General features: G+C 45.8%; 1 protein-coding gene across 5 annotated transcripts in view; it reads left to right on the top strand.

Moving 5' to 3' along the window:
• The window catches only part of FOXN3 (forkhead box N3), a 399,107-nt gene that overhangs the window by 107,826 nt on the left and 268,783 nt on the right, over positions 1-22,498 (top strand). For all 5 annotated transcript variants that reach the window (XM_053889698.1, XM_019461991.2, XM_053889699.1 and 2 more), the window contains exon 2: positions 5,993-6,108. The gene's annotated coding sequence lies outside the window, so the exon portion shown is untranslated. The remainder of the gene's footprint in view (positions 1-5,992; positions 6,109-22,498) is intronic.

Genomic DNA, 22,498 nt, shown 5'->3' with positions numbered 1-22,498 from the left:
CGTTGGTATGAGGGTCTGCGTGATTTTCTACTATTACACTTGAGGGGCCCTGGAAACTTGGGGTTTATTAACCTTGGGCGAGGACACCAGGAATCAAAAAAGTAGTCGGTGAACTACTTCGAATGACTAACTCAACTTTGGTCTTTTTGTGAGCGCTAGAGCAAGCCCTTCCAACAGTCGAGATGTTTGTGCGTTTTTTCCATCATCCCCGAATATTTTCCAGCATCGGGCAAAAGAGGGAAAACAACAACAACAACAACAAATCCGTGAGCCTATACCATGTGGTTTTGACTCTTTTGTAAGAAGAGAAAAACACAGGAACCTAGATGCAAAGCCTTAGGCCAAACCAGTCATTCGAATGTAAAATCCTGGCAGTGCTTGTAGGAAACTCAATTGCTTCCATTTGAAGGGCCAGGGAATTGATTTGGAAAAAAATAAATTTGAGGGATTCCCAAATAGTGGCAGCATGGAGTGAATAAGAGAAAAATGAAGGTACAGACTGATCGTATTACCCATCTCAAACGGCAGTAGAATTGCCAGGACGAACCTCCTGCAGCCTAGCTCATTTGGAGCGTCCACTGCTCAGAACTTCTGGAGGTTCTTGGTATCACAGGGTAAAAGCCATTCCGGAGGCCGGTGTCCAGGGCTTTCCCCACCGGTCCCTCTTCAGCTCTTTTGGTGAGGGAGTGTGAGGCAAGCTGAGGGCAAAATACAGACAAACGACACCCCTCCCCACCTCCCACCCCCCAGGTGGGATATGTGGGATGTGCCTCCGACACTCCTGGCTACCCAAGAACAAAGGAAAGGGCTTTAAGTGCTTGCCATGGTACTGTGGGAAACTAAAGCGAATGAAAAATGAAATTCCCTTACTGCCTACAGCCCATTGACAAGTCCTTGAAACTGGCAGAGTGACCTCCCTCTAGGAGCTCAGCTGCCTCGATGATGACACTTTGCTAGGAGCAAAAGGCAGTCTTGGCTTAACATCATCCTGACCGCCACCCCCTTCCCCCAGGGTCCTGTAAGTCTACTTTAACATATAAAAATTCCTTTGGAAACTTCCTTTATCTCACCTGCCCCAAGATACATGCTGGCAATCATACTCCAAGCTTATGACCCCCTGATATACATCTGAAGGGTCTCGTGACTGAGGTTTTACTACATGGTAATAAACAGCATTTTTCTAACAACACCTAGGTCCTGGAAACCTTGCTTCCAAAAATTCCTTAGGGACTTATTTTTTCCCTAACCCCCTCCCAACCTGAGGATATATAATCAGTTACCTGTGCAGCACTTCCTGCCCAGTGTCCTGTCCCCGTGCTTTAATAAAATCACCTTTTTGCACCGGAGACGTCTGCAAGAATTCTTTCCTGGGTGTCGGCTCTGGACCCCCCGCCATCACCCCAGAACTTTATCACTTTGTCTCTAGATCTCCTTTTCCTTGAGCATCTTGTGGCATTGCCCTGGGTACTACATGCCGTGTCCCGGCCATGCCGGGAAGTTTCTGGACCTTTGCTCTGGCCACTGCCTTGGCCCAGATGCCTTTATTCCCATCTTTCCGGTTCTTCCATAAAACCTTACAGAAGTCTCCCTCTCACCCTCAGTGGGATGATTTCTCCATCCTTCATGTTCCCATAACAATTTCCTTTTCTGCAATTATAGCACTGAACTGCACGGTATAAAGATTAGTTGTGTCTGTCATTAACAGGTGTAAGCGTATTAAAGACAGAGGACCATGACTCATGGACTTGAGTAGCTTTTGCAATACCTAGAACAGTACTGCAAGCTGTCATATTTCATCGAATCCTTAAGACCTCATAAAGATCTCCGTCATTAAACAATCTCCAGTGCTCATGTCCTCTGCTCACAGGGATATACTGAGGCTCCAGAGGCTGTGTGTGTCACAGCACCAAGCATCTGGACCAGTTCAGTGTCTTTCAGATGCTTCTAAACTTCTGGTTGTTTGCCATCATCTAAACACAGAAACCAAGTGAACGGCTGATTTCTTTTTTCATATTTATAGAATCACGAGATTTTACAGCCAGAAGGAACCTTAGGGAGCTGAACTCCTCATATTAACAGGGGAGAGAATTGTAAGTCTGAACTGTTAAGGGACTTCTCCAAAGCCACATGGTTGGTTAGTGACCCAGGCGTGTGGATCCAGCTGATAACCTCTCTACATGGTCCTCCTGTCTGCTGAGCCTTCTTGGCTGTGGCCTTGGGTTTCACTTAAGACATCACCAGTCAGCTCCGGCTTTCTGCCTTGTGTTGGGGTTGGCCGGCTTTCTCTACGTAAACGCCATCATTGAACAACAATCCGGTTACCCACTCTTTGCTAAAGGCTGATATCATTGGAGTAGAATTAAAAACAAAAGTGGACTCGAGTTTAAATCAGGGGCCCTGGGAGCAGTGCTAACAATTCCTTAGCCATCGCCGCGCTGAGGACACAGCGGCAGCTGCTGAACTCGGTCAAGTTCAGACCCTTAAAAAGAGTGGAAAAAAGAAAGCACATACTTTCCAGTGCCTGGGCACCACAGAGCCGGGCCAGCTGGGCGCAGCACCGTGGCAAAAAGATCTCTTCAGTTTCAGAAATATGAGACCCTGCGCTTGCCACAGGGAGGGGCATGGAACGGGGCTACAGCTAGAGCTGACTGGCATTACGTCTCCGAGCTTACTTCTGCCTGCAGCCCTGTCGTCAGACCCCGCCCCTATGGGAAGAGCCCAGGAGTATCTAAAGAAAGAGCCAGGCCTCCAAGTTGACATAAGGAACAAGCTGTGTGAGTGAGTGAATGTGTGTGTGTGTGTGTGTGTGTGTGTGTGTGTGCGCGCGCGCGCGCGCGCACGCGCACGCGCGTGTGTTTAAAGGCCTGTGTCTGAGGTCGACAGGCTTTTTCAGAGGCACTCTTGGCTTTCTGTGTAAACGTGTACTTCCTCTTGTCCAGAGTTAGCCTGTTAAGGGAATAAAGCGCAATTCAGGTTTCCAAGTTGGAAGCCTGATTAATCTCTCTGCCAGTTACATATGGAAATAAATTAGTAAATGGTCCATCTGGGACTAAACTACTGCAGAGATGATAAATTATCGCCATCGTATACGTCAGTGTTGCTGAAGACGGAGTTGTGCTCACCAGGAATTGCTGAAAGATAACTGGATGCTCTATTGTGGTCAGAGAAATAAAATTAAAAACAATTTTCGAGTAAAAAATTTACCTTGAGAGCTTTCTTGGGAGAATGGTTTCGTTGATGCCAAGTTTGTTCCTTAGGACTGCTATCCCTGCAGATATTTGAAAGGTGAGTCTCAAGGGCATAGGAAATATTTTATTTTTATATTTTCAAGGGCCAATACAACAAGTATGAGTTAGTACCCAGATGTCTCAATGAGCAGGATAACTCTGTGCCTTACAGTAGCATGGTGCTTTGTAACTGTCGTAGCAATTTCCTGTCTGTGTTTTTCTTTACATTTCATCGAAGGTGGGGCAAGTTCTTGTCTCTCGTTCTGGATCAGTGTAGAAGTGAGGTTTCAGGGACCGGGTCCCTTATGCACAATGACTCAGATGGCCAAATGGCAGAACCGGATAAGCAACCACATATCCCCGATTCTGAACCCCGCTTCGTTTCTATCAGTCTTGCACGACGTCAGAACGTTTCAGTGTCCCCTCATGCACCGAGCAGCGTCAGGCAATAAAGCAGTCTATTTATGTCAGTTTTCTAGAGGCAAAAGCCGTGCCTTCTTGATCGTGAAAAGTCCTTTTTTTTTTCTAAGTGGAGATGTTGGAGGTTGGTTTAACATTTGTGGTTTTTCTTACCTGTTTTAATTTGTTTAAATGGAAGTTATTATCATTGACATGTTAGTTTCAGATGTACGACGTAGTGATTTGAGATTCATGTACATTGTAAAATGGTCACCACAGTAGAAGTCTGGTTAGTACCCGTCACCTTACGTAGTTACAAAACTTTTCTTCTGATGAGAACCTTTAAGATCTATTCTCTCGGCAACTTTCAAATATGCAATATGGTATTATTAACTGTAGTCGCCGTGCTGTGCATTACTTACACAGGTGACGTATTTATTTTATAACTAGAAGTCTGTACCTTTTGACCCCTTTACCCATTTCTTCCCTCTCCCCATCCCTTGGCTGAATCTTTTTTTTCCCCACGATTAAAGGCACACCACTATCCGCATGAATTATTTTATCAAACTAAAACCACAGATGTCTTCAGGGGCCCTTTACGTGTGGTAACATTTTGCCCCTCTGCAGAATGGCCCGAGGCTGCTGTGACCTCTAGCTTCTTGTGCCTCCTTTCAAATTTCCTTCTGCGTCTTCCTCCTGCGCAGGACTCTTCAGCGGTTAATCCTTAAAGCCGCTGAGGTGTGCACCCCTTTAAAAAGCGCAGTAATAAAAAACAAAAGTACCGAAAAGCAAACTGGCTTTAGGAATCTCTAAGTCACCTGGTTTATCAGACATCAGTTTCTAACCAGAAGCAGCAGGTGCCACTTGGTGGTCTTCACACAAGACAGAGAAGTCACAAGCCCCTAGCACTTACCTGTCTGTGCTTGGAAGCAACCTTGTCTCACCCAGACCGCCTTCAGGTTTCTCAGCCAGAGCTGGTGGCTCCAAGAACCTGGATGGCCCCCGCACACTCTCTTGCCTCTGGGCCTTTGCCACAGCTTTGGCCTGTCCCCGCCTGTCAAAATCCTGTCCGGATCTCAGGGCCTGTGATTATCGTGATTGTCTCGACGCTTTCCCTTCCCTGCTCTCTCCACCCCAACCTGAAACGGACGTGTCCTCAGAAACCCTGCAGCTGTGTATTAGAGGAAATAACACTGTCTGTATTCGGGTTGCCTGCTACTCGGCTCGCCTCCCGGGTGGACGACGCGTTTCTGAAAGGCAGGGACTTCATCACGTTCGTTCTCTCTTTGACTCTTCTGCCCTCCCCCATCCTTGGTTCAATGCTTTGCCTTTAATTGAAGCTTAATGTGCAGTATAGTAGGGTGATTTGACTTGACAACAACAGAAGGGGTGTCTTTGAATAGTGGATCAATAATAATCCAAGTTTTGTCAGGATTACTTGGAGGGCTAGTTAAAACGGATTGCTGGGCCCACACCTCCGAATATTCAGGTTCAGTAGATCTTGGGTGGGGGCCAAGAGTTTGTATTTCGAACAAACTCTCGGGTGATGATGCCACTGCTGATGTTCCAGGGACCATAGTTTGAGAATCACTGACCTGATGAATTTATTTCCTCACGTTCTCTACACTGAAGTGCACAGGATAAGCTCGTTCTTTTCGTGAGAGAGTCTATCCAGTTGTCTTCTTTGAGGCGTAGGCTAAAAAAAAATACCTTCCATCACAGATTATTATGCAATCTATCTCATGTACCAACTTTCCTATTTTTGCAAGATTATTGGTTAAATGTGGGCCAGTAGTTTGCAGCCCATCTAGTGAGTTTGAGCTTGATGGGATCTTTTCCTCCAGGAGTAGAGCCAGAGGAATTTTATTTTAAAGCAGCAGAAAAGAGCGTCATTGGCTTTGCAGCCTGTGTTTTTGGTCCGCCCAGTGGATCAAGGCTGGTCCACATGCTGGAACGCTGGCCGGGAGTGGTGCTCTGATGTTTCTCCTTTATAGTGTATAGAGTGTTTATAGTATATAGACAAGTGTTTATAGTATGTAGACAGCTATAGTGAAGTAAAATGATCTCACGAATGTCACATGGCCGTTGTAGTAAAGTAAGATAATCTCATGATATCTGTGGCACGCATTTTCAAATTTCTGGGTCCCTCTGTGCCCCATGAGGCAGTTGTAAGAATACTCTGTTGTGAAAGGCCCAGTGGTTCAATAACTTCCCAAGAAATAAGAGGTAACTGTTGCAATTGATTCCCTCCCCCTGCCCCAAGGGTTGCAGCTTTTAGAGTCAGGCCAGATGACAGCCATTGTTTTGAGCGGGTCCTCTCTCCTCCTCCGGTCTGATCCCGCCTTTCTTCTGCTCCTCTCTACCAGTCACTAGAAGCATCATCTCCTAGAAGACCAGCGTTCTCGTGATTATGGAGGCCTCTCTGTCCTTCCTGTGACTGGAGCAATGCTGACCTCGGTGTCTTGGACCCATTCCGACTCAGGTAACCAGGCTCTGCCTCCATCCCCCCCCCCCCACCTCCCCTCCCCCCTTCAGGGAGATTGCACTGAATAAATGAAATACCAAAGCTATATTTAAATGCAAATGCCAAATTGATTGTTGCTTCATCAATTGGGATCCTCCCCCTCTTCCTCCCAATCTTCTCAATGATTAATTTATGCAGCTGATCAGACTGACAATGTGGTCAATCCAATTTAGGCATTAAGATAATGAAAACATTCAATCACATCTTTATTTAAAATTTTGGACTGTCACAGATACACAAAGCAACAGGAACACTGCTGGGCGTCTTCATACAGAAACTCGCTTCTGCCATAGTTCCTGTAAATCAGTCTCTTTCCCATAATACCATGTTTTACTTGAATTATATTAATCTTTCTAATGTATCTTTTGACTGAATGTAGTAAGTATTGCGGAGTACCCGTTACGTGTTCTTGGGGCAGATGGGAATAAAAAAGAAAAAAAGAAAAAATAGAAGGCATGGACCTCGCCTCCCAGAGTCACGGCTCAGCCAAAGATCCGTGACTCACTCGTAAGAAAATGGCAGATGGTGGTGCTCAGTTTAGGGCCAGTGCTGCGTACTAATTAATGGTTCCTCTTTGGTTGAGGGAATTGAGAGACTTTGAGGATTGGGATTGAAATAATTAGGGAAGAATTCATGGAAGAGGGAGGGCCTCCGGGGGGCTTTTTTTTTTTTTTTTTTGGCTGTGGCTCATCTGGCCAGGCTGAGGGAAGAGGAACAACATGGCACCTGGATAGGAGGGTGGGAATGAGCCCCCTGTGAGCCTGGGCAGTGAGAGCCCTGGCTGCGTGGGCCAGACAGGGTTCAGAGGACACTGATCCAGTGTCCCAGCCAGAGCCAGCTTCCCCCTCTGAGCCTGGGTCCCCTAAGGTGTCCCTGGGGAAACTCCACTTGCCCTGTTGTGGAGGGGGCTTGGCTGGCAGCCGCCTTCAGGGACAGTGGTCATTGTTGCCTCACCCCCAGGCTTGGCTGCTACCTCGCTGGCCTTTTTTGCTTCTTTGGGCCTGCCCGCACGTGGCCTCTTCTTGTCTACCTGATGCTTTACTCTTCTCTTCCCCACCTGTTTCCCTCCCCTCCCAGCTCTGCATGGCAGCTGCGGCTTGACAAGGCCTGGGGATAAGCCAGAGGCCTCGGGAGGTCAGTACCTGCTGGTTTTGAAGGGTAGGAAGCCTAAGCCAAGAACACGAGTTTGCAGGTCAGTGTTGAGATTTCTGAAAGCCGGAATTCAGTGAAAGTCTCAAGGCTGAAGCTGGGGCCCCAGTCAGGGAGCCAAGTGTCCTGATTTGCTCTGGGATAGCTCGGCAAATGCTGCCCACACCTAGCTCTTTCCCCGGGCCGCTTTTGGATAAAGCAATGGTGGCTTTCGCTGGGTCTTAAAGGTGCTACTGACGTTGCCTGCCGAGACTCCTGCCCATCCTGTCGGGCCTGTCCTGGCCACGGTCCCCCCGCCTCAGGGTGATCCAGTGCGCCCGGACCCGAGGGGCTTGCTGACCCAGGAGCTCAGGCCTTCCCGAACATGGAGCCCTGGGTCCCCTGCCACCGGGAAGCAGAAGAGGTAGAATAACAGTCTGTGCTCTCCTCTCACTACAGTGATTGTGGACCTTTGTCTTCTAAGCCTAATCCAAGGCTCAATCAAGGGGCCCGTCGGGCTCCTGGGCCAGGTGCGGTTTGCTGCTTGTTCATGTGTGGTGCACAGGCGGAGACTGGTTTCTAGAGGTTTTTTCTCAATAATTATTTTTTAATGTTTATTTATTTTTGAGAGAGAGAGAGCCCGAGTGCTAGTGGGGGAGGGGCAGAGAGAGAGAGAGAGGGGGAGACCCAGAATCTGAAGCAGGCTCCAGGCTCCGAGCTGTCAGCACAGAGCCCGACGCGGGGCTCGAACTCACAGACCGTGAGATCATAACCTGAGCTGAAATTGGACGCTTCACCGACTGAACCACCCAGGCACCCCGGTTTCTGCATTTTTAAATGGTTGGAAAAAATTCAAAGAAGGATAATATTTTGTGCCGCATGAAAATTAAATGGAATTCAGATTTCAGTGTCCCTAAATAAAGTTGTACTGGGACGCAGTCACATTCATTTTTGGATTATCTATGGCAGCTTTTGCGTAATGGCAAGAGTTGAATAGGTCTGTCAGAAATTGTAAATGTTGACTGACACTTTGTGGAAAAAAATTGTCATCCTAGCAAATCGCCTAGACCCTTGTGTGACACAAGTGTTTGAAAAATTTGAGGTGCAGAATATTTTGCACCATGAAGAAAAGAAGTTTGAGGGGTGAGGAGGATTTGCATAAGAGAGGCAAACTGCCCATATTCTGGATTTTTCCATTCATCCATTTAACCTACAAGTAAATCTAGACGTGACCTTGAGGCTACTTCATGTCAGAAACTTACTTACCTATTAGCGCTGTCTTTGAATTGAGGCATCCAGGCTTCTTGGGGTAAACTGAATGTTGGAACAAATCAGCACCAAATAAAAACACACCCTGCATTTTGGAACTTTCCCCCTTTTTACTTGGCGTGAACGATCGTATTTTAAACCAAATAAATATTTTGTTTTAAATCAAGTAAGCATTGAAGACTGAGCATGAGTAAGCCATGCCATTTAATCTTGGCAATATTTTCCCAATCTGGTGGGGATCCTCTGGTATTGTTGAGTGGAAACTACTCCAGCTATCAGAGTTGGAGAAGTGGGTTCTTACTCCTATTGAGTAGCTGAGCCAAGGCTACTGGCTTTTTACCCTCAGGAGGGTAAACAGTATTCCCCAAATCTCAGGGTTAGCGCAACAGAAGTTTATTTCTCACTCACTGGTTTGTGCCAGTGTGGCCGCCCTCCATCCAGTTATGAGGATCTGAGCCTTCTCCCTCCCGTGACACCTGCATTTCAACACGTGGCTTCCTGGTTGCTGCGACATGTGAAAAAAAGAATTGAAAACACACACCCTTTCTTAAGTGCCTTAGACCAGAAGTGACCCAGACCAGTTTCACATCCACAGTTCATTGGCCAGAATTAGTAACATGACCCTCCCTTGTTGACGGGAGGCTGGGAAGTAAGTACAGAGGAGCATGAGATCTACTTGGGGTACCCTTGCCCTTGCCACACTGGCTCATCGTGGGAAATCCCATACTTTTTCTACGCTTTTCTTTCTTTGCTCATCATTAAAAGCTAATTCACCCAGCTCAACATTTTTTCACATAGTTTATGAGAGGCTCAGATACGATGTGCGAAAGAGCCTTGAATGGTAGGATGAGTTGTCAAATATGTAAGAGGTAATTGTTACCTGATTTCTTTATCAGGTACTGAGTGGTGATGGTGTGGAGTCAAGGTAATCGCGTCTGCCCCAGTAGGCCTGGGGCTGTGCAAGCCTTTGCCAGTCACCTAATGCAATTATCATGCAGCCTTCCCTTTCACACCCAGAAATATCCTAGTATAGACAACCAATTATATGACCACCCCAGCTTGACCCCACTGGTCATCCTTCAAGATTAACGTCAGCTACTGTGTAGGTGCCTTTTCGGAGTCACGCTGTTCTAAGCTTTTTGCCTGTGCTGCCTCATTTCATCCTCGTAACAAACTTTGGAGGCGGGTACACGTAATCTCATTCTCGCTAAGGTAGCGGAGGCAGAAAGGTTTGGATGGAATCCAGGTCTGAACTGCTCTTAAGCACTCCACTGGACCGCCTGGCTCATCCTTCTCTAGGAGTGCCCTCCTTGACTGTGTGGGCCCCCTTCCTTGACACTGGCTTGGGACCTGCTCCCAGACCACACACTGGAAGAGAGCTAAGACCAGCCCTCGATGAGAAGGTGAGGCACGGAATCGCTATGTGATTCTCCAGAGCCAGAAAGTAGCAGGACCCGTCGTCCCTTTCCATCCATTACCCTGGACATCCACAAGCCCGGCTTGTGTTAACACGGGGCGCTACATTTGACACGGGGAGAGAGGTTTTATTTTCAGATCTAGGGGGCGGGTGGAACTCTAGCCTGTGAAGACTTGCCGTGTGCAGTGCAGTTGATTCAAACAGGCTCCTTCCCAACACAAATAGCCAGGAGGAACTGAGCTCTGTTTTCAGGCAGTTTATTTACAAATGTGTATATTAAAAAAAAAAAAAAAAAAAGCCAAACCACAACCAAAGACTAGTCTGCTTGCAGAATAGTATCAAACAAAAACCCATTTATTCACGAGATGGTATTAATTTCCCTGGTTTCTGGCCTTCCCAATCAGTGTTCAAAACCGAACCCATGGAATCAAAGGGAAGAGTCTCTGGAAAATGAACCCAGTGTGGCAGAATCATCTCTTGCATTGCTTGCTTCAAGACCACCCCCCTCCCCCCGCCCCCAGAAAATGATACATGTGGTTTCTAAATGTACAAAGAAAACTAAAGGAATTCCATTATGAAAGAAAGATTAGATGGAAATTTCTAATCCTGTCTCATAAACAATATAGGAATAACTTTAAAATATTCTGCTTTAAGCATGCATTTAATTTGTGCTCTGGGAACCAAATAATGTTGCTAAGATAAAACATTCTAATAATGATTTATGTAAATTTATTTGTACAAAGTAATGGTGTAGTTGCCTATAGCAAATTGCTTGGAATATGAAATGACATTTATGAGGTCTTTTTTTCCTCTGAATTAATACAATGGAGAAAATGAGAGACTCCAGAAAGGAAAAAAGAAATTCTTGTTCAAAATGGAGTCTGATGCCTTGGGAAGCAGAGACAGCTGGACAGGTTACACGGTGTGAAAACAGTCAACAAACACAGTTCATGTTTTCCGTGATGATCCCATTATCTCAGCCAGTTTTTAAAGTCACACAAAGAGTGTGTGTGTTAGATTCTTAGAAGGCTAGAACCCTTTATTTTAGTGGCCATAAGCCCTGCAGACGCCAGAGTCCTTTCAGAACAGCCAACGACAGACGACTTGCTCTCATGGTGCCCTCATAGACAGGGTGCTTACGGCGTGGGATACAAAGAGGCCAGATGTAATTAAAAATTGGGCAATTCATCTCTGCTCCCAGTTACTTTAATACCAAGGGAAGTTATGCTTGAGTCACAAATGTTAATAAACAAAACAAAAAACCCTCCCAAGGACTGATTCATAGACCTACAAGGATTTTTCCTATTGGCTGCCCAGTTAGCACCTTTGATAATGGCTCTAGGTGTTTCCTGGAAACCTTTAATTAAATGGAAATACCCATATATGTAACAGAGAGTTTCTGGAGCTATGCTTTGGCCTTGTAAGTGCCCGCTCTAATTTGCCATAACCTGTATGATTTGGAAAAGGTATGATATTAGCACCTTAGTTTCAGAAGGCATTTATTTTTTTCCCCTAAAGCGTTTTTACTATCTTCCTTGGTTATTGCAATCATTTTCGTGAGGTAGGTTGTAAGAGTTTGTGTTCCCTATATAGGGAAACTTAGAGCCACAGAAGTCATAAAGCAAGGTCACGAAGCAAGGTCACAAAGCGAGACATCACGAGGTGGGGAGGGAAGCAGCTTCCACAGGAACCTGTGGGCCCCTTGTCATCAGAAGCTAAAGCAGATGGAACGGGTTTGTGAATTCTGGAGAACTTGATTTATTTAAAACAAATTTCAGAGTTTTGGTCCCTCATAAGCCATTTTTGAATTGCACCAACTCTCTTGAAAGAAATGGGTTAGTCTGGCTGGACGGAATGGCTTTGCAATCAGGGCGTTGGCTGTGGTGTGGCCAAGGCCTGGGGGCTGAGAGTTAGAGCTTCTGAGAGAGGGGGTGGAAAGCTTGAACAGGACTTTCAGACAGAGTGAAAAGATCACTGGCTACAAGGAAAGGAGGGCATGGCCCGGGTTTTTAGCAGCACGAGTTAAAGTGCATGTACCATAAGAGCCGTGGCTCATGGCAGGGTTGGTTTTAGTGACGTGGCCCAAGATTCCCAGGGGGACGCAGTGGATGTTAGGGCCACACTTCCAGAGTCCAGCTTTCCTCTTCCTAGCTGAATGACTTCGGGTGTGACTTTTGAGCTGTAGATTCCTAGAAAATAATGTTAAGGTGTCTGAGCCTCCATTTCCCCATCTGTAAAATGGGAAGAGTGATATTTACCTGGTAGAGATGACATGGGAATGGAATAAAATAATTCTTATAAAATACTGGGCACGGTGCTTGGCAGGTAGTAAACACTCATTTTATGGTAGCTCTTAAAATGATTGCAACGGTTATTCCTTGAGAAGGGATGGTCCTGACTGGTAATTGGAAACAAGATTAAAATCTATCTTTTATTTAAATGAGAATTAACCGAAAAGATTTCTAAGTCAGTTGTTTCTGTGTTCTGCAAGATAATAAGGTAAATAGGGGCGTTCGTTCATTTGTCCATTCAGCGAACAGCTCTTGATGTCAAAGGCCCTTTGCAAACTGTTTTTGAGGGATGGAGAGGCCAGATAGAGAGTTCTGGTCTCAAGGGATAAGGGAGATTTTTTTTTTTTTTTTAAACATGGGCACCGTGCAGGCCACATTAGTCTAGATGGTCTTTGTCTTCTAAGAATCCAGAAATTAAGCTGGCCTCAATCTTTAGCTGTTGCTGAAAGCCTTGGTTCTGGTCCAGACTCTACAAGTTGGTTTCCTTTAGAATAGTCATCTTGGCTGGCCATAGAGTAGGTTTATGTCAAGATAAATGGATAGAAAGTCTTTGGTCATTTGCTCTTCTGTTGCTGCTGCCTGTAAAAGAAGCCATTCACATTCTTTGCACATGTGTTCTCGGCCGTTGTAGGTCAGGCCCCTGGGCTGAAAGTGTGAATACACCCTTTTGTTAGAATTCATTTCCATTAGAAGCATATATACTACTTTCTTATCAGGGGTTGAAATGAATCCAGTGTAAAATGTGTTGACTTTTTTTGAGATGACTCTGTAGTTCTATCACCTTAGAAAAGGTGTTTCACAGAAATTCTCTCAAGGAAGATAAGGAAATGTGAAACATTCTCAAGCAAAATGAGAAAATAAGTAATAATTCTCAGATCTGGGGCCCAGTCGGGTCTATTTCAGTGGTTCCTGGACACCGAGGGGCCTCCCGCGTAGAAGGCAGGCAGAGGGGATGCTTGGGCACGGAGTCCGGTGGTGGGTGTGGGTGCGGGGGGCAGACAGATATGCATAAATAAGCATTCAAAGATGAACTCTTCCCCGGGTCCAAGGCAAAGAGAAAAATAAGCTCAAGACAGTGAGTTCAGTCTCCTTACTTGGCAAAATAAAAAGTTGGCAACCTACGCTCGTCCCCAAAACTATTTTTGAAATCTTATTGTGGTGCAAAATCACGATCTGGGAACCTCCCTGACTTGAGTTCTTTTGCTTCTCTTTGGTGCTATTCTCACCTCCCTCTCTACCTTCCTCACTGGCTCCCACTACTGTTTACTGGAGGTCCCCGCCTGTGGCTTAGCCTCCTTATTAGAAAGGAGATTAGCAAGTGTTAGACACATACCAGCGGTTAAGACGTTCTTCATGATTGAAGGAGGGAAAAAAAAAAAAAAAAAGCATTTGAAAAGATGAGTAGGCATCTATCCATAGCACTCTGGATTGAGAATGCACATCACACACGTATCTCCTGCTGGAAATCTGGCAGACCCCGTCCCGGCCAAGGCAGAGGGGGAGCCGTTACTCCCCAGGGAACGTGCTGTATTGTACTAGCTGTTTCCCGACAGTGGATACATTTATGTGTCCGCATTTGTTTTACTCTCCCTCTGGTGTGTGTGTGTATGGAACTCCCCAAACGATAGTTGGGCGTTAAGAGGGGATTGAGTCGTCTGGGCCCAAACTCTTAACTTTGCTTAAAGCTCGGGCCTCCGTCGATGGTGGTAGCAACATAGCACAAGGCAGAGCTTTTTGAGTTTGCTAAGATAGAATTAGCCTCAAAGGAGTAATTGGAACTCAGAGCGGGGGCATCCACCATGGAGTCAGGAGACAAAGAGCTGTTTTTGAAGTTGATACCCCTGGAAAGAGAATGGCATCCAAACTGGCCTTGTTAATATAAAATAACAGCTCATCATGAAGGAGGGAAGGGACTTTGTAAAGGACAGAACGGCATCCCCAGGCCCAAGCCAATGGCCTCTTAGCAGGTAGACTTTTTTTTTTTTTTTTAATTTTTTTTTACGTTTATTTATTTTTGGGACAGAGAGAGACAGAGCATGAATGGGGGAGGGGCAGAGAGAGAGGGAGACACAGAATCGGAAGCAGGCTCCAGGCTCTGAGCCATCAGCCCAGAGCCCGACGCGGGGCTCGAACTCACGGACCGCGAGATCGTGACCTGAGCTGAAGTCGGACGCTCAACCGACTGAGCCACCCAGGCACCCCTGCAGGTAGACTTTTAACCCCTGGCACTCCAGATCCTAGGAGAAGGTACGTTGGTGAGTTGAACATATCTGACAGCAGGTGGGGAAACCCACTCCCGAGCGTTACTTTATTCCTGCCAGAAGCTGGGGGTACCTCACTGCTTTCCTTGACTGTGTTTCCCTGAATACCAGAGGATATCATTCCCTCACGTATAATACATAGTCTCCTGGTGAACAAAAAAGAAGCAGGTGATTGGTTGTAGTAGCTACTGGAAGGTCCAAATTACTCCCCGGTTAGAGTTTAATAGACTTTACCTGTGATTAGTTTGGTCTGGTGAATGGACACCTTCTCTCCTGAATCAGCCTTGGGTGAACTGGCAGAGAACTGGGCAACACTAAGCACTGTTCAAGGACTGTATGATTTCTAGAGTGTTCCATCAGGGGCCACTCAGGTAAAGAAGTGACCTGCTCTTTTGCAGGTGTGGGGCTGTGTGGCAGGTAGTTATGTGCTTGATGAAGGCTTCTAAGTAGTGACGGTCCTATCTTTATCGTGGCTTTCAACTCTACCCCTCCCGTGATTGTAACTGAAATATTATGGTTACAAGAATCTATTATTGTGTCTACATGGGTGTATTCATGTAATGCATGTGTATACGTAAATATACGCGTCTGTATACGTGTGTGTGTATATAACTAAATTATGTCATTTGATTCTGGGACACTTTATAGGCTTCATCGTTTTCTGAAGGTGTGGAAATATCTAAATGACCGCCACTGTAACTGGTTCCACTTCTATATCATTCAGTCTCTACTTCTTTTTTTTAGTTCTTCTATCTGGGACGTGTAAGCAGCCCCTGGATATATAGGTGCTTAACTGAACAAAAACGCCAACAAGCTGCTATTTATTTTCTTAAACAGCTTGAGCAGAGATATTTGGTCTGATTGCCAAAAATTGTTAGCTTATCACTGAACTGTCCTGATGAGTCTTATTATTCAATTTGCATTGCTTACAATAGTAATTATTACTACATAAAAGAGCATGATGCTTTTATTTTTTGTATAGTTCTTTCATTAATAATTTAATTGACTGTTGCATCCAAGTGGTTCTGTGACACACTCATCAAAGTACTTAGAGACTGGCCCTGGGCACCTTGGGAAATCAGAATTTAGGTATAAATTGTAAGGCTGGGGGTGAAGATGCAGGTGACCGACAGGTCCTTTGGTCCTGACAACCAACTGTTTGTCTGTCCATTTCCCTCATATTTATTTCCAAGCATTTCACTGATTCACCAGCAATGAGTCTCATCCAGCTTTTTTAACAACCTACGAAATAAGATCACGATATAGTTATTTTGCTCACTAAAATGGCTATGTTGGTACTGATTTATAAATGAAAAGGTATTGATGTTAAAACAATATATTGACCCAAAATGACTGAATTGGTGGCTTCGCATAAATAGAATCTGTGTCTATGGGGTCTGTTCTTTAGAAACAGGAAGATTTTGGGGCGCCCGGGTGGCTCATTTGGTTAAGCGTCCCACTTCGGCTCAGGTTGTGATCTCACGGTGCATGGGTTTGAGCCCCGCGTCGGGCTCTATGCTGACAGCTCAGAGCCTGGAGCTGGCTTCAGATTCTGTGTCTCCCATTCTCTCTCTCTCTCTCTCTCTCTCTCTCTCTGCCCCTCCCCTACTCACACTCTATGTGTTTCTCTCAAAAATAAAGAAACATTAAAAAATTAAAATAAAAAAAAAGAAACAGGAAGATTTTATGGTCACAGCTTAGCCGACGTTCCTAGACGCTCCCGTGCCTGTGCAAGACATATGTTTTGATACATCTTGTGATAGAAAAACTTAGTTTGTGTATTTTTTGGTATAGGACAGTACTCCAAATTTTGTCCTTATCCATGTTTTATATATTAAATAAAATGATGGATTGAAATATGCCTTTGGAGGCATGAGAACCTGACTTTGGTGGGCATCAACCCATCGTGATGTTCAAGGAGCTGCATTTCAAAACTCTGGCTTCCACAGGGAAAATAAAGTCAACGAAGAAGTTCCCATTTGGCCAGCCCAGCCTGACGTCTCAGGGGATGAATGCATGCGTCGACCAAGAGTATCATGGAGGAAATTTTTCATTTCAGAAATTGGAGTTTATGAAAATGATTGTCTTTTTCCTCCCATAATGGATGATGCATTTGGAGCAGGTTTTGTTTTGTTGTTGTTGTTTTGTTTTTTTAATTTTCAATTTTAATTCCAGTTAGTTAACTTAGAGTGTTCTATTTGGAGCAGGTTTTAATGTTGCTCTCGGCAACCTATTTGCTGGGACTCCGGAAAGGAATTGGGGGGTTGTTTGAGAGCTCAGTTCTACAGTTTACCTTTCAAATAGGAGTTTGATTTCTTGTAATTAAAAATTGTGTCTAGGTCCCTAACAAACAACCGAGTTCTTAAGAAGTACTGGGAACTCTATGGCTGTATGATCTATTTTAATACAATTAAACACTTTGACAGTCATTTACCAGTTTAGAAGAAGGCCATGTTCTGGTGGCTAAGTGGTATATAGATATGTCACAGTGAAGGCTAGGTTATGGGGTAACAGACAGCCCCCCAACTCAGGGGCATAAAACAACGAAGGTTTATTTCTTGCTCACTCTGCGCATCTACGAAGGCTAGCTGGGGACCCTGTACTGTGTCATCCTTGTTTTTATCAGATAGAGGCCGATGGAGCATTCCCCATTACGGTGGCTGAGGGAAAGGAGAAAATGGCGAAGCACGTGCTGGCCCTTCCAGCTGTCCAGGAGTGACACACGTCACTTCTACTCACATTGTATTGGCCAAAACTAGTCACATGGCCACACCCGACTGTGTACTTGAAGGAGGGAGCTGAAATATTTATAACAGCTCTGTTAGCTCTATGATATCTATAGTGTGTACCTTCCATATTCTAAATGTTTCCTTATTTTCGTGAGAGGAAGTATGCGTGTGTGTGGCAGAGGGAGGGGCAGAGAGAGGAGGGGAGAATCCCACGCAGTCTCCATGCTCGGCACAGAGCCTGACGTGGGGCTCTGTGCCACCAACCGTGAGATCACGACCTGAGCCGAAATCAAGAGTCGGACGCTTAACCGACCGAGCCACCCAGGTGCCTTTGCACCTTCAGTATTCTAGATGGAACTCTAGCAACCTAGCTCAATGGAAGCAAGGGAGTAGAATTTATGAGAGAATTCTTTACATCCTTCAGAAAAATGGACTAGTCACCTGAAGTGGGACTGGTTTATTTTTTTCAGCACCGTCCTTTCCAGGGACTGAACGAAGGGGGGTGACTCGGGCTCTAGCTGCCCCCCCGTCCCCACCAGCACTCTATCTCACACAGACATAAGCCACTGTGTGTGTTATACAGATGCAGCATCACGTGAAGTTCCACAGCCCTTCCCTTCCTGGCCAAGCAGTGCTGCCTCTAAGCTCCTCCTACACAGACATTCCAGAGTGGCCACAATCCCTCTGTTTTCCTTTGTTGGCTGTTCACCGTGGACTGCCCTAGCGTTGGACGTCACCCTTTATATTTCGTTTTCCTAAGTGGGCATCTGAAGGTTTCTTCTTACAAAGACCGAGCCCGTGGTGGGGCATTGGTCTGTGCGTACAGCTGCCCGGAGGGAAGTTGTTCCTCACGCACCGGGCTCAGGGGGCTCCTGTTGTCCTTGCCTCTGTCCTGTGCCTCCTGTTAGTCTCCACCAGGCCGCTCCAGGGCGCTTGCTGGAAGTCTCCCTGCCTGGAACAGAGCGCTGGGGTCTGGGCTTGGGTTGTCGGTGCAACGACTTCCATCATGGCCTTGGTGAAGCTGTTCAAGACCTTGAGAAGAATATATATATGCACCTGAGAGAGACTCCCTTAGCCAGCAAATTTCAGATATCTGGAATATAACCAGGAGTTAGGGGAAAAAAAGTCTCAGAGGACAAAAGAGCCGTCTCCAAATCCAAGCATTAAGCTTTAAGTAGATCTTTACTGGTTTTGTGTTCTTAATGTAACCACACTCCTAATTAACTTGGCTTTCTGATTCTCTTTACTTTTATAGATGAGAGGTTGAATAATTTGCCTAAACTCTCCAAGCTGTGAGTGGTAGAACAGGTTCTTATGATTCTAGACTTAGGAGGATAATCGGTGTTTAGGACGGTAGCAGAAAGACAAGGAAAAGGGTGGAACTGTATTTAACTCTTTTGTTTAGAAATTAGGAGCGCCTGGGTGGCTCAGTTGGTTGAGCATCTGACTTCACCTCAGGTCATGATCTCACAGTTCATGTGTTGGAGCCCTGGATCGGGCTCTGTGCTGACAGCTCGGAGCCTGGAGCCCGCTTCGGATTCTGTGTCTCCCTCTCTTTCTGCCCCTCCCCTGCTCACGCTCTGTCTCTCAAAAATAAATGTTAAATTAAAAAAAAGAGAGAGAAAAGAAAGGAGTGGAAAAATATATAGTAATTGCAGCATGATTCCCTTCAACATGGCCACTTTTATTTCTTAGTTCTAGCGTGTAATGAGGATGGGTTGGCTGAGAAATCCCAGCAGGTGGAACTGTGCTTCCTGATTGTGCCAAACCAATGTGAAGTTACTAGAGTTCTCTTTGCTGAACAGCTAGTTTAGCTGGTGTATAAATAGATGCTTGTAAAATACTTTCTGTAGTGTCAAGATGAATGAAGCCTTGAGTCGGTCTGTGTCACGATGAAGAGCCCGGTCCTGGGGCACTTGGATAGGGGACGCAGGGCTTCCGGAATATCTGGGCACGGGGATAGACCCCTCCCACACGACTGAGGATGGCCACCTCAGGAAATAAAGTCCCCTGGAGGAAGCGAATGGCGACCAGCTCATTGACCTTCTCCCGCGTCCTTCATCTGTGTTGGGCCTCGCGGTTTTCAAAGTACTGTCACGCACGCGATCTCCTTGGCTCACACCAATCCTGCGTGTCAGGCAAAGCAGACATCGGTGTCATTTCCATCATCCAGGTGAGGACAGCCAGGCTTAGAGGGAGGTGCTCGTGGTCACAGTGCCCGGGAGAAGCGGCACCCGAGCGCTTCTCTATGTCGCGCACATCGGTAACCTCCCGCCACCCTGAATACCTGTGCTGTTCACGCCTGGGGAAGGCACCAGAGGGTAATGGAAGGAGATCCTTGCCCTCCTGCAGAGAGCTTTCTTGCCCAGTTGAAAAAGGCCAGTTTCGTAGAGAAGGAGAAAAAGGAATGTGAATGTCCAGTCACGGCTGTGTGAACCACTTGGCTCTCAGACAGAAGCAACACTTGAGATGACACGAACAGGAGAAAAAACACCTTGGAACCTCAGGCAGTTGGTGGACAAGGTTTTTGTTATCTGCTAGACACAGTCAGCGACCTCGCAGCTGAAGGAGACCACAGTCCTGCTTCCTGGGTCGAAGACGAGGCTATGACATCCCTGTCAGGCCAGGAAAACACATGCTTGGGACTGCTGGTCCCCAGGGGGCCCTCACCCTAACCCTGGCAGCGTGGAGCCCCACCTGCCTGCTCAGCCCTGGTGTGCCCGGACAGGGCAGAGGAAGGAGTTGGCCACAGGTCATCGGATGCTCTTCCTGGTGCTGGGGGTCAGGGCACCCTCAGATGGGCCATCCCGAGATCTGGTTCAGGCTCGTCTCTATAACTGGTCAGGCGCGACTTTAAGCCAGTTAGAGGACCACTAGGTCTCTGGTTTTCTCACCTGTAAGTTAAAGAGTTCTTGACTTCACTCATTATTTAAAGAGGTTCAAATCAAACCAACAAGGAGATACCACTTGTGATTTGTCTGATTGGCGAATATTTAAATATTTCGGAATATCCAGTTCAGAGAGGGGTCGGGAAACAGACAGTTTTCATGGCAGGGAACCCAGGTGGTGCATTTGACGACATCTGTCAAAAGTTATATGTACATACTCAGCAAGTTCAGCCTTACAAATAGATCCTGTGGATTTACTCACCGAGATCATCAAAAACGAGCGAGTGAGGGTATCTTAATATTGTTCATAATAACAATAGCAGCAAATTGGAAACAGCCTCAGTACCCATCACCAGAGTTTGTAGCCTTGGCACGCTGGTGAGCATTCCACTTATAAAATAAGTAAGTCATGGGGTTGTAATGTACATCAAAGGGAATATAGTCAGTAATATTGTAACAACTTTGTGTGGTGACAGATGGTAGCTAGACTTAATTGTGAGCATCATTTAATAGTGTATAGAAATTTCAAATCACTCTGATGTATACCTGAAACTAAAAGGCCATCGCTTGTCAATTAGACTTAAATAAAAAAAAGATAAACGGGAAGAGTTGGAAAGGGTACAAAGATATAATGGTACCAAGTAATAATAATACATATTTTTTGAGTGTCATCCCCATTCTAAGAAGTTTACGTGTATTAACTCCCCTACCCCCATTTTACAGACGAAACAGCTAAGGCACAGTGAGGTTTAAGTTCAAGATTATATAACTAGAAAGTAGCATGGTGATGGGAGTGAAAGGCAAGTATTCTGGCTTCAAAACTTTGTTCGTTGCCTTCTTTCTTAGTTGGTTTGGACAGCTGTAGCAAAATACCCAAGACTGGATGGCTGATAGACAACAGAAATGCCTTTCTCACAGTTGCGGAGGCTAGATGTCTGAGATCAGGTGCCAGCATGCTCCAGGGGGGGTACCTGCTTCTGGGTCTCAGCCTTCTTGCTGTGCCCTCACATGGTCGAAGGGGCTAGTGAGCTTTGTGAGGTCTCTTTTTGAAAGTACTTAATCCCATTCATGGGGACTCCACCCTTATAACCTAATTACCCCCCAATACGCCGCCCCCCCCCCCCCCCCCCCCCACTTAACACTACCACATTAGGGGTTAGGATTTCAACGTATGAATTTGGGGCAGGGGACACAAACATTCAGACCATAGCACCTTCTTAAGTGAAAAAAAAGCAAGTTGCAGGAAAGTGAGGTCCTATTTATATAAAAAAAAAATGAAGTTGTATATATGTGTATAGATATGTGCATGAATATATATGCTCATGTTTTTGTAATTACTTTTAGCAGGATACACAAGAAGAAAGGAGGGAGGCCTGAGGGTTCAGGTAGGAGGGAAGGCAACTTTTTATACATTCCTGCACTATTTTGTCTTAAAAAAAGGGTTCATGTATGATTTTTATTTTTCAATGTTTATATTCAAGCTAATCTGTTTAGATGATGGACCTAGGGGTTATGTACATTTTCTTTAAATTTTTCTATACTTAAAATTATCTAGTTAATATTGTATTTTTAAATTTTTTTTAATTAAAAAAAATTTTTTTAAACATTTATTTATTATTGAGAGACAGAGAGAGGCAGAGCATGAGCAGGGGAGGGGCCAAGAGATGGGGAGACACAGAATCCAAAGCAGACTCCAGGCTCTGAGCTGTCAGCACAGAGCCCGACGTGGGGCTCGAGCTGACAAACCGCGAGATCATGACCTGAGCCGAAGTCGGACGCTCAACAGGCGGAGTCACCAGGCGCCCCAAATGTTGTATTTTTAAATGAAAAGATTGGACATAACCCTCTCTGAGAGCCCCTTCCAGATCAGAAATGTCCTGATTGTATTTGTTGAGCGTGAACCCTCCCGTGCTTCTTATGTAGCATGGAATGGACCCATGTTCCCTGCCCACAAGTCACTTAGCATTGAATCAGGTCGTGGTGGACAGTGATATATACACCTGACGTAGGTAAACCTCCAGGATCCCACCATTCTCTGCCAGAGACTGGCTTGTCCTGCTGGGCCGCTGCTCATTTTCTTTCTCAGCAGAGCGTTGTCCCTGAGTCCAAGGTGAGGAGAGCCACTTAGAGAAGGGGCCTGTGATATGTAGCTGTCTGTGCTCGGGAGCTCAGAAGAGCCTCCAGCCTGGACTAGATCCTTCTGACTTCACGACTGTCACCACCACGGGCGACACTCATTTTGTACCAGGCACTGTGATGCTGATCTCTTTAGGTGCAAGCACCGCGGTGGCTGTTTCTCTCCCCATTCTAGAAATGAAGGTTCAGATGTGCCCCCTTGCCTCTGCCTTAGTTTTCAAAGTGGTGG

Source organism: Panthera pardus, unplaced genomic scaffold (genome assembly GCF_024362965.1).
Source record: "Panthera pardus isolate Hobbes unplaced genomic scaffold, ASM2436296v1 HiC_scaffold_24, whole genome shotgun sequence".
Classification (NCBI taxonomy): Eukaryota; Metazoa; Chordata; class Mammalia; order Carnivora; family Felidae; genus Panthera; species Panthera pardus.
The sequence above is the reverse complement of the archived record's forward strand: the minus strand, read 5'-3'. Positions and strand labels throughout refer to the sequence as shown.